Raw genomic sequence first — 14431 nt, forward strand, 5'->3', positions numbered from 1 at the left:
TTGCAAATTGATAGAGGTGTCGAAGCTAATCCTCTAGACTGGGAATTGGATTTTGATGTGTTACTGAGGGATGGATTGTTTAAATCAGATACTCCAATTGATGCCACTCAAACCGGCAATTTCGGTGAATTAAACAACCCCTTACTGATGGAGCATGATGTCGACCAGGCGCAAGAATTCCCAGAACTTGTTACAGCTGTCCCCCCCAGCATAGACTTACCATTCTCTCTCTCTCAGAGTGTGTCTGCTGGTCATAACAGATATGTGCTGTTTGCATCCCCACATGATGACGATGTGGAAGATCCTACTGATTGTATTATTTTGCATGAACATGATTCTGTGCAATTCTTGTAACATCAGGGTATACCATTCCCATTTTATATGCGTCTAATTTTGCATATGGTGAAAGAAGTAGGTAACAACATCACAACATTGCATAGTATATACCAGGAACATCACAAGAGGTCCATAATGTTTGAGACATAATGGTTGCACTAAATAAGATCTTTTCCGAGCTCTCACGAAACTTGGGAAAATATCAACGAGTTGGTAGTGCATTTGTTTCCAGGGATGTGGTGCACCTTGAGGTAACGATCACTAACTTAAGGAAGAAGTGCACTGTTTGTAAAACAGCTACACCTGAAGAGTTGAAGAAACGGTGCAAGACAATAACCAATGTGAACTCCTCCCGATGCCCCCTCAGGCAGCCAGGATCTCCCAGTCACAGTGCAGGTACGTTACAATGACTTGTGCAGTAGTGTTCCGAAAGCACTTCTGGAAGCAGTGCCACTTCACAATCAAGAGGAGGAGACACAACAGGAGAACAATATTCCTACCACCTGCATCCAGCTTCCTTTGGTAAAGTGTAGAGGACGCCCACCAAAAAGGATCCTTCAGAGCAGGAAACAAGTGGCACTATGTGGTGGTGACAGGCCTGTGCCATTTAAACAGCTGCCCCAAAAGGCGCAGCAGAAATGTAATATCTTAATTTAGTGCATATTATCATGTTAAGTGTTCCTCTCTCTTCATTCCAGTGCTCCTGACTGCTATAGCCGGGGAGGAGCTTTGCAAGTCTGTTTTGGAGTGTGGATACGTGCTCCAAGAAAGCGATGTTGAAGTTCGGCCAGAGGCTTTACCTAGTGTTTTGCTGGACTACAGGGTATCACTGCAGCAGATTGAGAAGTTTTTCACAGCTGATACATGGCAAGTTATTACACCATCAGGTGTGCATTCTACTTTGTGGCTCTCCTTGCTTACATAGCGCTTGTGACTGATGAACGAACTCCTCTCTCTAACATTTCTCTCGTTATAGTTTCTGTGAAGAAGCAAGAGAACCTGTGGCTTTGTGCAGCATGCAAAGAAAAAGATGACAGCCAAATAAAGATGATTGCCTGTGACCAGTGCCTTGAATGGTTTCATTGGTAAGGATCTTTCTCGTAATACTTTTGTGTTTGGTGGCATGTGTTTAGTTATTTTCTTTGGCTTACAGGACATGTGGTGATGTCACGAAGAAAGACCTGAGGAAACATTGGTTTTGTTTGCAGTGCAGTGAGACTGTGAAATAAAATGCTTGCAGAAATATTTTATAGATAACAAAAGGTTGTAGCCCTGTTGTTTGATTAGTCTGAGCCTTTTAATTGGACCCAGTGGTTCAACAAGGGAATGGGTACGTAAAACTGCAGCAGAAGAAAAAGGTATAAAAAATAATGAAAGGGGGATAAGATCATCCCAAGGAGTTGATGGAGCCCACGTCACGTGACTGACATGAAGCTGCACGCATACTATGTGGTGCCGGTGCCGACCATACAAATGCCATTAGATACGTAGCGTTTCACCTTCAACGCATTTGCAACTACTCTTGCACATCAATGGATAGAAATTACATTTGTTCGTGGTACCTTTGCAGCTGGATCACAAGGGCTTTTTAAAGAATAAAGGCCTCGGCGACCTAGGGAGCTTCTATGGTTGCTGCGGCTTTCTCCGCAATGCGATCTTGATCACTGCGTAGCCGGTGCCAAAACAAGTATTGCACTTCTTCCCCACCCCATTTCCCCTGTCTTCAACCACGCATTAAACTGGCAATATCTAACGACCCCTTGTCTCATGTTAGCAACCATGTGTTGGGAGCAGCGCTCATTGGCAACCGAAAATTCGTCTGCTTCTGCTATGGAGTTTCGATCGCACAGGGCTACTTGACTCCCATCGGTTCTGGGACTTCTCTCATTCATTGCACAGGAAATATTCAGCAAGAAAGACTGACATGGAGAGGCAAATGTGAACAATGACTGCTAGCTAACAGCTCAAGTTTGTTCATGCGAAACACGGTTAAGTGCCCGTTTGCGTCTCCCTGCCTTTGTGTGTTCCAGCTCCAACATATTCTCCGGCTGAACGTCAGGGTACCAACTATCACGCCTTGCTACTCTAATCTCCCATTCGCCTACACACGCTTTGAAAGAGTGGAGGGCTTGTAGAGTGCACACCTTTCTTAGACTGGCCAGAGGTCAGTTGCGGCCGTGCTCCTTTGCAAATGCTCAAGTTATTTTTTGCGCAACACATTGAATCTCAAAGCAAAACCTTTCACTGCACCTTTAAGTGGCATTCGTATGAGTTCATTCGAAAGTCACTCAAATTCAATGCTGCCGTCTGTGTGTGTCTTACCACATATTTTGCACATCTCCTTAGGTAAAAGTACCGCAGGTGTCCCATATCATGTTTTAATGCCACAAAATCGTGACTAACAAGTAGTTTGAACCACTTTGTGCGAGTGACCTGATATGCACTTCTACAAGACGGATGCTTTATTTTTCTCATATTTATGCAGTTGAGGCCCCAGTCCTATAAAGCAGAGAAATAAAAGTAGATTCATTGAGATGCTATATGATATCGACAATCTTTTTACAAGACGTTTAAGCTTGCTCTGATATTTCTGCGAGCATAATTGTGAGTCAGTCAACAGCAAGAACTAGGATACTAAACATGGAGACATCTGACATATTCGTGAGGAGAACTGGGCCTTGCTAACGAAAAGTGGCTTTGTTGTTGTTCACTCTAGTGGTATATGCACAGCTACTTTGGCAAATATGTCCGCTAGCCTAACATTATCTTCAGCAGCATGATCTAAACCGGAAAACTATGATCGACACCTACACAGTAAGTTTGAACTGTTTGATACCGAACATCTTTGCACCAAGTTGTGTTCACTTTACAGCCGATACACTGTGGTGCAGTACCACAATATTGCCGAAGAGTTTGTTAGAACGGCTGAAGAAGAAATGCTGTAACTGGCTCGATGCGAACATAATGGTATCGGTCAGGGAAAGTCCAAAGATCCTACGAGACATCTGTAGTGTTCGTATAACCGAACATATAATATCACACACACGGATGGCATCGAAGTAACTTGATACACACCGCCACGTAGACGCGTCGATCCAACACGATGTCTGCAAACAGATACGCTGGGAGAAAATGCCGAGGTATGAAAGAGTCGAAAATAAAGCATTGAAGTGTATGTACGGAAAGGAGCCTCAGTCGTTGTTCGGTTCAGCATGGGGCAAGCTACAGAAAACCCTGTCAAGACACTACAAAAAACTGTCAACGAGGATGGGATGTTAATCCACCGTCGGAGAAGCCCATGTCCGAAGTAACGGGACAACAAAGCCAAGAAGCTGGCTCGACCAGCGCCACAGAGTCAGTAAGTAAGTGAGCTCCCTACCAGCCCTTCCGCCGTTCGACCAGCACTCACATGTGTCCTCGCTCGCTCAGCGTTGGACCAAGTGGTTAGCTCGATTCGAGCACGTGATTTTGGCGGCCGATGTCAAAGATGCAGAGCGCAAGTTAGCAATGTTGCTCCACTATGCCGGCGAAGCAGTGTACGACACATTCCTATCGCTCTGTAACACGGGAACGGATTACGAGACGGCCGTCAAATGCCTGACAGAGCACTTCGCCCGTAAGAAGAATACAGTGTTCGAGCGCCATATGTTGCGATAGGCCAGACAAGTGCGTGGAGAGATGTTGGACCAGTTTCAAGTGCGACACAGAAGATTGGGTGCGACGTGCGAGTTCACAGCCATTGAGGACGAGATAGCCTTGCAGACCATAGAAGGAACCTCGTCGCAGAAACTGCGCAGGGCTGCACTTCGCGAAACTGACATCACGCTGGAGAAACTTCTTAGCACGGGATGCAGCATCGAGATCTCCGAAGTGCAAGCTAGCAGCATAGAGAGCCCAACGTCAGCCCAACCTGTCTAGAAGATCACGCCAAAGAAGCAGCTGCATGAGGGTCCGCCTCCAAAGAAAAATCACTGACGAAATCGTCCGAAACAAAACCATACTGAAGACACCCAAGCAGAGAAGTGCTCAGCATGTGGAGGTACGCGAGATACGCCGGAGCGCCGTCACGATAAAAGAAACTTTTCTACAATTTTCAGTTTCGTTTTCCACTTTCAGAGTTCGTTTTGGAGCAGACTTGGTGCAATTCTTTGAAAAACTGGCTATTTGTAGCAGGATTCAGGTATTTGTGAAATTTGGCACAAATGGCACAGCAGTTCTACCACTGGTTTCCTTTCTCTGTTTTATAGGGTACACTGGCATTAGTGATCATGCTACTGAACCGCCATCAGCTAGTTCCTGTTTCCACAAGACCCAGGTGGCAGTTGATGTGTACCATAAGTTGTTTTTCCTTCGTTTTTATACATGCTGAAGCCTCAAAGAAATGCTAAAATATGGAAGTAAAACACAAGGTAGCCACAAGGCGAACAAAATGACAAAGGAGGTTCTTGACCTGCTGGGAGAGTCCAATGAATCGCAGAGCAGAGCGCTCCACAGCATACAGGCCGACACAGAGAGTGACAATGAGGATCCTTTGTCTTCATGTTGCCACGAGATTACTTCAACATTTTTCAATCCCTACTTAAGCGGAGAAAGCAGCACAAGTACAGACGGTCATCCCACTTCAGCTCCTGACAGCAGTCCAACTGGGTGAGGCACTCACAGAACTTTTCAAGAAAATACTCATGACACACAAAGCATTGCTGGACCACGCCACGCTTGCAGAGAAAACAATGAAAGAGCTGAAAATCCAGAAAAAATTCCAACACAACTGAAAGCTTCATGAGCTGTGAACAGTGTTCCTCAATGTTCTGTAACATCCCTACTGCAAGACCTCAAGGCTCGTTCCTACCATGCACATTTGAAAGGGGACGCCAGAGTGCTTCCGGGAACACCAAGGGGAAGTCTGCTGTCTAGTAAAGTAACTGTGATGTCCCCTGGCCAGTACTGTGAGCTCAAGCTTGCTTGAATTAAAGCACAGCTAAGGAATACTAGTGATGTACCTCCAGTACTTAGTCACGGTTTCTGTATCGATGAGCCTCCGATTTTGAAGAGCACCCCTAAACAACTATGACCCATCCAATACTTAGAAGGAATTGTGGTTCTCGGCTGCCATATCGAGTTGGTGAGTTTACGCTGGCAATGGAAAACAAGACTCCGCTAATGAGTACCTTGGCCAATTGTTATCAGAGTTAAAATCACTTCTTGTAGAAGGAATTGGAATCCGGGAAATTGTTGTACAGAGTAGACTAGCATTGTTAATTTCATTTGTGATACGCCTGCACATTTTTTTTAGAAAAAGGAGCTGTATGCACCACTGCAAATGTTCCTCAAACTTAACTTCATCACTACTACCACTGTTTCTGAAGTATGAATTATATTCAGGGTGACAGATATATTTGGCTTTAAGTTAGTGACGGTGATATTTAGAAGCTGCAGGAGCAATCGCAAATTATTTTCCCGCTTTTATGGTTTATCTGTTCATACTGTGCCTCATTCTCTTAGCAATGTGCCGGAATTATGTGCCCCAAGGGGAGGTACCAGATATGTTGAACAAACTATGACCTATCTAGTAGTAATATATTATAACCTTTATAATGCAGAAATCGTCGCGGCTCATTCTCTTCATGACTTCAAAAAATGGTTAGGACTTTGCTGCTGTAAATATGCACTATGTACAGTTTTTGTGTGTACTGCCTGCTACGTCACTACACTTCCTTAGCTAGGGGAGTGTGTTGGTCTGGGTCTATGTGTTTATCTGTGTCTACCCTTGTGCTTTTTTACTTTTTTGCTGACTAGGTGTTCCTTCCTAGGATGAGGATTTGTTTCGCTTATGTTGGAGCACCATAAATAAAGGTTATTATAAGTTTCATTCTGATGTTTAAAGGCCACACAGGGTATACCAGCTGCCCAAGATGTACTGTGGAAGGTAACTTCATCCAGAACTGTCTGTTTTCCGACTTCATCAGGAAGGCAGACAAAAGCTTTCACCAGCAGAGTGATTTTTTTTTTATTCAGTGTTGACACAGCGGAACAACTGTGGCTATGAGCAGTGTACAGGTGTGGATAGGTGGAAAGGCGACAGCAGAAAGCAGTGAGCGACACAGGTATTGGTATGCGTCTTTGGCCACTGTAGTGTAGTGTTGTGGCAAGGCACCACCTGTTGTGCGTGCAGTCAAGTAGCAAGCGTGCAGGTGCACTCTGTGCGAAAGAAATAAAGTAGATCTTGCTTGATGTACCGGTGGACGTGGATGTGCTGTGTGGGACGTCCAAGCACAATAGAGGCTAATCATATGAATGGTTAAAGAAGACACTACATCGACTTCAAGGTGAACTGTACTGACATTCGTCTGGAAAGTCTTTGGAAAACCTTACACAGCACAGTCGGTGGAAGAATTCAGACCCAACGCCTCCCAGTCTTCAACACGACCTTGGCTACCACGAATGAGCTAGACTGCTTAACCCACTCGGCCATGCCACTGGTAGCAGAGTGATTCTGAGCACCACAGCGTGACAGCAATCCCGACAGAGCTACCTAGTGACATATATAGTTAGAATTCGTCTGCTATTGCATGTCGCCGCTCTGCAAATTGAAGAACTCTCAAATGATCGCAGCTATCTTGGAACCTGTAGACATGAATATGAAGACAAAAAGTGCAACAGACTTTCCAAAAAAATCAGTGTTGAAAAAGATATGGGACCATTTTATCCTTCATTAAGGTTTCCCATTTAGCACGCTGGGACGTATGATCACTGCTCGCAGACGATGGTGGTTCATCTGCATGGCCACGACCCCTGAAAGCTTGTTCATGATTGGCTACTGCCGTTGAAAACATTATCCTTATTGGCTGACTCTCAGTTGTTACGTCACATCTACGAGTAAGCAGGCCTTCTCTATCTAGATGGTGTTGCACAAGACCAGCCCCATGACATTACGACTTGCGTTCCTAAGACAGCTCTCAAAGTCGACAGTGTAGCGACTTACGGTACTCCTACCCATGCACAGGTAGATAGAACAGTGACACCACAGCTGTATTCTAATTCAGCATGTCTGGACTGCAGCATGCAGGAGACGTGGAAGTTCCAAAGCAAATTTTGTGACATGCTGTTGCCCTTGGAGTAGCCCACACGACGCCCGTGCCCGTACGACACATCATAGTAGTTATCTGAATTTCCTGAACAAGAAGACATTTGCTTTGAATAAGTTTTCAGACAGACAGAATATTGATAATATTTTGTGCCTTTATTGCGCTTATCTGTTAAGGTACAGCTGAGAAGTTGCTTGTTGAGTGTGTCACTGTGAAATATTTTCTTAGATCAATGATATGCAGCACACCAAGCGAAAGAGCATTTCTAATTGCACAGAAACGGCACCTAAGCCATAAGTCAAGTGCTGCCGACGGTATGTTGTTTCTAAATACAGTAGAATCTCGTTAATTTGAAATCGCTTAATTCGAACCTTCGGATAATTGGAACGCTCATTCGGGACCCATCGAAGGCACATGCATTTCAATGGGGAGAAACTTCCTTTAATTCGAACGGATGACCATATACACCGGATAATTTGAACCAATGGCGCTCGCACATCAGATAAGAATGGGTCACAGTTTCCCAACATCTTCCATATGGCGCACATCCTTTTGACAATTTTGTGCTGTTCAAGAATGCTTTCACCAATTTATGACAGCAGCAACGTGAACAACAATTGAAGAGCAATTTAGCAATGAGCTCACGTGAATGTTTGTGTTCTCCCTTCGCCCCTCTCCTCTTTCTCTCTCTTCCTCTTGAGACCATGGCGAGGGATGAGGTGGGTTCACACGGCGGTACCGTCATCCCTTGCTTTTGTGACTTTGCAGCAGTCGACATCGTTCTGCAATCTGTTCACTGTCATCATCTATTTTCCCGACCAGCGCCATGGTGAAAAGATGGAACTATGCAGCAAAAGATCTTGACACAAATGTGCAGATACTGCAGGACGAGGAACGCGGCAAGAAATCCAAGACGGAGATTGCGAAGAAGTACGGCATCAACAAAATCACCTTTCTTCCTACGTCAGAAACAGGGAGTCAATCTTTAATGCACATGAGAAAGAGAACATGGAGTGTTCCCGGAAGCAGCTTCAGACTTCGGCTTATCCAGACGTCGAGAACACCGTGATCTCATGGATCAAGCACGTGCAGTGCCCAAACTTGCCGTTGTGCTGTCCCATAATTGCTGCGAAAGCGAGAGATTTTGCCAGCCAAATGGGGATCGAAGACTTCACGGCATCGGAAGGATGGCTCTCATGCTTAAAGGTACGTCATAAGCCCACCTTCAGCGTCGACGTCCACAAAGCCACTTGTGAACAATGGTTGTCCAGAAAGCGTCGCGAACTCCTCGCTTCGTATTCACTGGACGATGTGTTTAATGCTGACGAAACCGCACTCTATTTCAAGCCGCGGCCAAACAAGATAACGTACAAGGATGCTGGAAGGAAGAGGAGCAAGGAGAGAATCACCGCCATGCTGTGCACAAATGCAACTGGCACAGAATGGTGCCATTTACTTGTGATCAGCAAGGCAAGTAAGCCCTGCTGCTTTAAGTGTATTAGGACATGTCCCGTCCACCACAGAGCTAATAAGAAAGCATGGATGACAGCCGAAATTTGCTTTGACTGGGTTCTCACACTTGAAGTTTGCTGTAAAAGGCAGGAAGATTCACCTGTTTGTAGACAACTGTACAGCCCACTGTAATGTCCAAGGGTTGAAAGCCATTCGCTTGGCATTTCTACCGAAAAGCACCACAGCTGTGTTGCAGATTATGGATCTAGGAATAATCCGGAACCTGAAGACCCTATACAGGAGACGCCTCCTGGAACTAATCCTTTTGCGCTTAAACAACGATAAAGCATATGAGGCGCACTTTTTCTGCGTAATCGATGTCCCTGAGACTGTTTGGAATGTTGTGGAATCTCAAACCTTCGCCAACTGCTTCCGCAAATGCAGTTTTGGCGAACCCTTGTACGCCTAGGGATCTGCGAACCCGGAACAAGCATCTCCCGAGGTTGATAATCAGCTTCTTAACCAGGGCTGTGATGCTATACCCGAAAGTATCACTTTTCGAAGTTACGACAGCGTAGACGACATCGTGGGGATGTGACACAGACATCATCGACGCTGTGTGCGTCAGCCGAATTAGACCGGAGTACCATGAGGACTGTGCCAACGAGGATTCGGACAACCAAAGCTATGAACCAGTGCCTTTACCACGTGCATTGGACGTAGCATCAACGCCTGACACATTAGCGTGCTATTTTGATACACAGGAAAACGAGGACGTGTGCTTGAACTTGTGTTCAAATTGCAAGCGATGTTAAATGACTCTCGCCTCCAGGAAACTGCTGCAAGCTCGAATTACTGACTTCTTTCAACCTCGAAGTGCCACTACGGACTAAATCTCGTGTCTTCAGAATCCCACCAAAGTCATGTTACTGAAATCTTCCTGCCTCACTTTACATTCCTGAAGAGAAGAATATTTTGGCTCTACGTGACACGAAAGCTAGAGAAATTTAATTTTTATTTTTGAGAACTGTGGCGTCATGTTTTGCTCCGACAGAGTGCCCTGCTCTCATCTGGCAACGTTGTTGCCCTTCGAGTCCTCCGGGGGGCTCACTTTTTGGGGCACATGGGGCTCCGGTAGAAGAGCCCCATGTGAAATACCGTCCAACCTCACCGATCTTGGAGAAAACACAAAGGAGGGAGAAGACATCCCTCCCATTTTCCCCTCTTTCAATCAGCCTCACATGTCTTCTCCGTCACGTGACCCTCCCCGGACGCCGGTGTCGCTGCTAGGAGTCGAATGCCCCCTCCAGAACATGACATTATTGCAGTTTGTGGGCTTATGATTAGAGCCTGAAGTTTTCGGGAAATATTTTTTTCTAAATTCGGGGGGTAAAACTCGGGTAAATAAACATGTGCACTAAATTCATGCGAATTCCGGGGAAAAAACTTCCAGTAGGCTAAATTCGGGGGGAAATCGGGCTCAGTTACTCAAAGTAACTGTAGTGGTTTGGTACATACGGTGATGTAACTGCATTTGCTGCCGAACAAGTAAGTTAGTGCATTCCTACAGACATCCAAGTGAGGGCAATTTGCCAGGCAAAAATCGGGTTTCACCCTAAAGAGGCAACCTTCAATTCGGGGTGCAAATTCGGGGAAGAATCGGGCAAAACCCTAAAACTTCAGGCTCTACTTATGATTACGTCACTCGCTCATTGCGTCATCAAAACTTGTGGACGCTCAGCAGCTGTTCAAAAATTAAGACAAATTCACAGCGTTCGTAAACAGGATTGTAATTTCGCGTATAGGATCCTTGAGACGCCTTTTCATGGACTAAGTAAAATAAACGCTGTTCTGCGAGTCCGGAGTGGCACTTTAAAATGAATAAATTTTTGTTTATTGTATGAGTCCTGTGCTTGCGAGTGCTTGACTTGCAAGTGCTAGACTTCTCCCATTTTTTGCCTGTTAAGAGTCCTGTATTTCATTCAAAGTCCGGCTGCGAGGCTCGGGTGGCGTTCTTCGCTGTAACATTGGTTTGTCATCGGGGATGTAACGGGGGTAGTGCGAAGTTTCACAGCAGTAACAATTCGACTTACTCCAATATCCTTTTAATGCGTCATAAAGTGAGACCTGTACCGTGAACGTATAACCAAACACAAAGTGCGTCACAATGCGTCTCTGGAAGCTTCAAGGAGAGTACCTCCCTTTTGTCAGAACTCCTCTTTATTCAAACACATATCCCGCCCCCTCGAGTTCGAATTAACAAGAGCCCACTGTAGTTACCATGCAAAGTCATTTTGTACATGACTGGCAGTTAACATTATTCATGTTGTGGAACAAGCTTTACATGCCTAAAACGACGACCAGCACATACACTTGCTCTTCAGAGCCAACTTCCTCCGCTCCGACGAAATGCCTTCGAGCTCTTTGAATTTCGCGCCTCCAGCTTTACGGGTTGTCCTGCCATCTCGTGGATGTTCAGAGGAACTTTTCACAAGTTACCCAACTGCTGTACATCAGAGGGCACCACAGAAAAAGATGAACTTATCGTTCCCACTCGCGGATGCACTTCTGTTTCACGCCCTATTTCGAAGACATCGTGCTGAATCCCTGAATGACAAGCGAGCACGGAAATTTTATTTCTTGAGCAGTTTGGATTACTGATGATTGTGTCATATTTTTGCATTATTTTTATGAATGGTTTCTTCAAAAACTTGTGCACATCATGACACTGTCGAGTTTGGTGCCTAAGCCTAATTTGGTGTACAGCGCCGATACTCACGGTGTTGTTTATGAAAATTTTCTGCTCCAGGAAGGTCGCTTACTGCTGAAGAAGCAGTCGAGCTGCTCTTCAGCCTAGCAGAAGACCCAAATGACAGCGATGTTAACGGTAGCACAACTGACAGCGATGAAGATTTCGTGCCCGAGTTGGAGCCCACGAAGAGGAGTGACTCAAGCAGCAGTGTCTCTAATGAACCATCTACCAGTACAGGAAAGAGGTGCAGACAGTCATATGTGCGTAAAAAGCCAGCAAAGCGTATAGGTAGTGTGGTCAGCTGAGAACCTGGGACAGCTGAAGAAGCCGAAAATCATCATTGACGACGGTGGATGCTGATGGAGAGCCCATCACATGGACTATTCCTCCTCCGCTCCCTGTAAACCGCGTTCGTCGCGATCCGGAGTTCTCTCTATAGTTTTCTTTCCGTACTCCTTACATATGTTTATTTTGTTGTCTTGGTTTTATAATCCAGAACTCATTGTAATAAATGGTTAGACCCTGAAGTTTTCGGGTTTAACCCGATTCTTCCCCGAATTGAGGTTCGCCTGTTTCGGGTTCCCGATTTCTACCCGCGAAATGGCACCGAAGCTAGACACTCCAAGGCAATGACATATTGGCCTTTCACAAAATACGCAGTTGATTGCTTCTAAAACTCTCAATAAATGAAATTACAAACGCTAACATACCTACGGTGCTCGCCCGCCCCGCAAGCACTGGTCGGCAAGGCGCGTGCGTGTGCTGGTGGAAGGGAGTGAACGAGGGTGAGGGCGAAGGGCAGCGTTCACGGCGTTCATCGGTGCACGTTGCGTGGGAGCAATTACGAACAGAAACCAAGGGCCCGAAACTCGCGAGTTCCTTTGCGGGATAAAGTGAGGCGCATCATACGTTTCACGTCATCGTACGTCAGAAAACGTCATAAATTGAACGTCATGGAAGCATTCGGTGGCTAGTGCTTACTGATTGGTTCCCATGAGGATGAATTCGTTTTCTGGGCGATGATTGGCCGTTTTCAAATTTGTTCGCGAGCGCTCAAACAGGCAACAGCGCAGCGGCTGTGCCGACTGGAACCGGCGTCCACGGAGTCGCCAGCGTTCGTCTCGGACTGCTCGTGTTGTGTAGCGGTTGGGGTTGTACTATGAATTCCGATTTTTCCTGTTTAAAAACGCAAGCTGTATCATGTGAGTGTCCCCGAACTGTCACAGCTGCCAGGGGAGATGCCTGGGCAACATTTCTGATTTGCTTCTTGGTGTAGAAACAATTCGCGAGTCCGAACGCCAGCTGCTGGCTCTAAAGCGAAACGCACCGCCTCCGAAAATATTGTCGCCACCGGCGAGCGTACTCGGAAGATCTCTGATTGACTGCGCAATACATGTATAAATATTTGAATGCTCATTGGTCTAAAAAACTGGCGTCAGTTTCCTTCGCGCTGATTGGGCGAGAGTCATTTGACTGAGGAGCGAGCATCCGAACGCACGAACCGCTCAACGGAAGCAGTTGAACGGAGGAGAAAGAAAAACCACGACGAGCCACTACAACCAGACAGCAGTCAGGCCGACGCTGACTGTGGTACTGATAAGATGGAGGACGACAGCGTCACTCCACTCCTACAGAAGAAGGGCCGCAGGCCTGGCATCCCGATCACAATTCGACCGGTTAACCCGTTCGAATCGCTGTTACAGGTTAACCCTAACAGCATTGTAAAGGATATTCGAGCCGTGACTGAGATCTACGCCGACGGAACAATGTCTCTCACCGTTGCCGACCCCGAGGCAGTACAAAGCATCTGTGCCATCCAAGCCCTCGTTAAAGTCCAAGTGTCGTGCTATGTGCCAGTGTCCCACACAAGAAACATCGGGAGAATCAGTGGAATGCACGACCCGTACACAGACCAACGGCTTGTGGATTTTCTACGTGAGGATGGCGTTGTTGAGGCCCAACGCGTTTTCCGCCACTGCCTGGGACGAGACAACGCAGAGACGAAGATCCCCACAAGCAACGTGATTCTGACCTTCCGCCAGGGCATTCCATTGCCAAGTAGGATTGAACTCGGGTTCAACAGTTACAGGGTTCATGAACATGTACCCCTGACCCAGTGTTTTCGCTGCCAGCGTTTCGGCCACATCGCTCGTCACTGCAGGAGTGGTGTGCGCTGCAAACGCTGCAGTGCACCTCACAGCCACAGGGACTGCCCTAACCCTGCAGCAACGAAATGTGCAAACTGTGGTGGAAGCCACGCGACCACTTACGGAGGGTGTCCCTCCAGGAAACCGGCACTCCAAAAGAAGAAAACAGGAGTCCTCGGGAACCCCCCCAAGGACAGAAGCCAGGGCCACGAACAACAACTGCCAGGTGGGCCGACGACAGCGTCGCGAGAGGTGTGAAGAAACCCCGCAGTCACAGAGAAGCGGGATGCCATCACCACCCCAACAGCTGCAAGGGCGCCGGCATTCCGTGAACTTCCCTCGGACCACTCCGAACAGCAGCGGACCTACGAGAACGACAGCCAGCCTGACGGGAAGCGGCCTCTACTTCCAAATAGAAATGCTTGGATTGCCATTGGCAAAGTGCCATAGGGGTCAATAGACTGTTTCAAGCTGTGCCACCTGCAAGATCTCCCAACCTTCCTGCCTTCCTCTTTTTTCTTTTCATTTTTTTTTCTTTGTTGGGGTGGGGGATAGCAAGCCTCCCCCAGGATGGCTAACATTCCCTACGCCTTAAAACAAGAACAAGACAGAGGAGACATCTATCGAGCTGCGATGTGGAGCGCTCGTTCAGCAAACTC

The 14431-nt window shown here is 46.7% G+C and overlaps 1 protein-coding gene across 12 annotated transcripts in view; it reads right to left on the reverse strand.

Moving 5' to 3' along the window:
- The window catches only part of LOC135372181 (uncharacterized), a 51457-nt gene that overhangs the window by 13695 nt on the left and 23331 nt on the right, over nt 1–14431 (reverse strand). The window lies entirely within an intron of this gene.

This window comes from Ornithodoros turicata, unplaced genomic scaffold (genome assembly GCF_037126465.1).
Source record: "Ornithodoros turicata isolate Travis unplaced genomic scaffold, ASM3712646v1 Chromosome13, whole genome shotgun sequence".
Lineage (NCBI taxonomy): Eukaryota > Metazoa > Arthropoda > Arachnida > Ixodida > Argasidae > Ornithodoros > Ornithodoros turicata.